Raw genomic sequence first — 3,605 nt, forward strand, 5'->3', positions numbered from 1 at the left:
TCCGTGCCCTCCCTGCGCGCCTGCGCAGATCATCCTAGCAAGAGGGCGGGGAGAAAGGATCAGCCCTAGCATCCACCACAGCGGTGCGCTGCTTTCGCTTACCTGAATAGAGCTACCTTATTACTGAAAATAGTAATTAGCACCGTCATAAGTAGCAGCCTCTGAGACGAGCACTCTATGTACAGTGTCTCACATCGTGACATAAAGGAGCAGAAATCTAGACGCTGAGGAACCGGCAGCACATAACAAAAGCTCTTTAGGATCCTCAGTAATTTCTGAGAGTGTAAGGAGTCCTTAGACCAAAAAGTTTGAGAACTCTGATATAAAGACAATTCAGTTGATACCTGGAAAAAAGAACCTCCGTTTTGGAGGACTGTTAACAGGCTGTAACAGAGGGGAGGAAATAAAAGTCTCTGGCTTGGTAACTTCTATTTTGTGTCATTCTTTTGGGAGGATTAAGAGTTATTTTTAGGGGGCGCCTGGGTGGCTCAGTCGGTTAAGCGTCCGACTTCAGCTCAGGTCACGATCTCGCGGTCCGTGAGTTCTAGCCCCGCGTCGGGCTCTGGCCCGCGTCGGGCTCTGGGCTGATGGCCTGGAGCCTGCTTCCGATTCTGTGTCTCCCTCTCTCTCTGCTCCTCCCCCGTTCATGCTCTGTCTCTCTCTGTCTCAAAAATAAATAAACTTTAAAAAAAAAATTTTTTTTTAAAAAGAGTTATTTTTATATTTCATTTTATTATATCTTTGGTACTTGCAGATTTCTTCCAATGAAGCAGTTATTTATAGTTGCCTGCTCAGTAATTAAGAACTATAAAGCTTAAGTGTGGGAAGCTTGAATTCTTTCCTAGATTCGTTACTGATTTGCTCTAGAGCCTTGGAAAAGTCACATAATTAATGGATCTTATGCTGGTTCCTTTGTTTATAAAATGACATTAAGGACAAAATAACTCCTACTTTTACTCCTATGTTAACAGAAACTTTGTCTCAGTCCGTCCTCTCCCTGTCCCTCCATCAGGAGTTTCACTTAACTCCCTCTACACACCCAAAGTCACATAGCACACCCTGTGGGGCTCCACCATTATGCTGTCTGCCTTCCTATGGGAACCCCATACTCCACCAGCTGGGCTGGGCCCCTTCTAGGAAGAAAAACTTTGTAAATATGAAATGGTTTGTACTAGTGTTAGTTATAAGGAACACCCTTAAGTTTAGATTCGACTATTTAAAATGGAATCCTATTAGGGGCGCCGGCTGGCTCAGTCTGTGGAGCATGTGACTCTTAATCTCGGGGTCAGGATTTCAAGCCCCCTGTTGGGCCTGTGAGGGTTAAATTGTAGTGTAGGGCTAACCTGTAGCTTGAGAGATAACAGCTTTGTGTTAACACTGAAGGTTAAGAGATAACAGCCTTGCTTTACTCTTGTAAATTACGCTTCATACTCTTGTAAATTAGGCTTCAACAATTAAGGACACAAAAGTTCAAAGAAAAGAGCATCAGAGGCAGGGTCAAGGAGATCCACTGGTTGCAATTTAATGGCAGAAAGTCTAAAATAATCACCCCATCCGGGAACTGTTTCGAACTCATCTGGGAACTATTTCTTTGTTCTGTTCCCAGGTGATGATAAAACGATGTGATCGGCTATAAAAACTCTGTACCCCGGCTGTTCAAGGCCGCACTCTGATCAAAAGTGTTGGTCCTGATCGGTCGATCTTGCCTCTCATTACAATAAACTTTGTTGTGACTGTCACTGGTGCCCATAGCATTCTGTTTCAGGAGTCGTGTGGATGCAACAGGGCCTAGTGCTTACTTAAAAAAATAAAAATTGGGGCACCTGGGTGGCTCAGGTGGTTAAGCATCCGACTTTGGCTCAGGTCATGATCTCGAGGTTTGTGAGATCAAGTCCCACGTTGGCCTCTGTGCAGACAGCTTGGAGCCTGCCTCAGATTCTGTGTGTGTGTCTCTCTCTCTCTGCCCCTCCTCCACTCTCTCTGTCTCCTCTCAAAAATAAAATTTAAAACTGTTTAATAAATAAAAACTCTATATATAAACTTCTGATACAGTAGACTCTAGAACTTTTTTTTTTTATGATTTTGGTATATTCATTCCGGTAAAATGCCTACAAAACATAAAGTAAAACCCCCAAATAACAGTTTATGTAGCTAAAGGATGCCTAATTTGGTCTATATAAGTCTCTTAAGGGTGAGCGAGATATAAAACCAGGATATGCTTTATATTAAGGCAACTCAAATTTCCTTTTGTTTTCTTTTTTAATGTTTATTTATTTATTTTTGAGAGTCGGGGATAGTGGCAGAGAGAGAGGGTGACAGAGAATCCCAGCAGGCCCCAGACTGTCAGCACAGAGACACACACTGGGCTCGAACCCACCAACCACAAGATCATGACCTCACCTGAAATCAAGAATCAGTCACTCAACCAACTGAGCCACCCAGGGAACCCAAATTTCCTTTTGGAAGTCTATGTATGTACAAGACTAAAACTCTTACTATCCAAAACATGTTTAACAGAAACATCTGAAAAAACACTGAAAACTTAGCGGCTCAGATATTCCAAATTTAGTGTTGATTTGTGCATCAGTATACATTATACAGAAAATTCCCATATGATCAGTGGTGATTTGAACACCAGCTTTTCATTCCTTATCAAATTATAAATAGGCCTTGGGGCACCTGGCTGACTTTGTCTATAGAACATGCAACTCTTGATTTCAGGGTCATGAGTTCAAGCCCCACATTGGGTGTAGAGATTGCTTAAAAAATAAAATCTTTATGGGGTGCCTGGGTGGCTCAGTCGGTTAATGTATGACTTCAGCTCAGGTCATGAACTCAAGGTTTGTGAGTTCAAGCCCCAAGTGCAGCTCTGAGCTCACAGCTCAGAGCCTGTTTCAGATTCTGTGTCTCCCACTTTCTTTTCCTCCCCCACACAAACTCACTCTCTCTCTCTCTCTCACTCACAAATAAATTAAGATTATTAAGATTTTTTAAAATTTTTCAATAAAATAAAATAAAATACAATCTTTAGAGGTATCTGGGTGGCTCAGTTGGGTAAAAGTCCACTCTTGGCTTTAGCCCAAGTCATGATCTCACCATTCATGAGTTCAAGCCCCGCATGATCCTGCGGAGCCTCCTTGGGATTCTCTGTTCCCCCTCTCTCTCTGCCCCACCCCCTCTCACTCTCTGTCTCTCTAAAAATAAATAAATAAGGTTAATTTTTTTTTAATTTTTAAGCATTTATTTATTTTTGAGAGACAGAGAGACATAGAGCACAAGTAGGGGAGGAGCAGAGAGAGAGAGAGAGACAGAATCCAAAGCAGGCTCCAGGCTCTGAGCTGCCAGCACAGACCCCGACGCGGGGCTCAAACTCACAGACCGCGAGATCATGACCTGAGCCAAATTCAGCCACTCAACCAACTGAGCCACCCAGGCTCCCCACCCCCTTTTTTTGAAATTTTAGTTTATTTTTGAGAGCGAGAGACAGACAGAGCACGACTGGGGGAGGAGCAGAGAGAGAGGGAGACACAGAATCCAAAGCAGGCTCCAGGCTCTGAGCTGTCAGCACAGACCCGACGCAGGGCTCGAACTCAGGAACCATGAGA

Source organism: Lynx canadensis, chromosome B3, assembly GCF_007474595.2.
Source record: "Lynx canadensis isolate LIC74 chromosome B3, mLynCan4.pri.v2, whole genome shotgun sequence".
Classification (NCBI taxonomy): Eukaryota; Metazoa; Chordata; class Mammalia; order Carnivora; family Felidae; genus Lynx; species Lynx canadensis.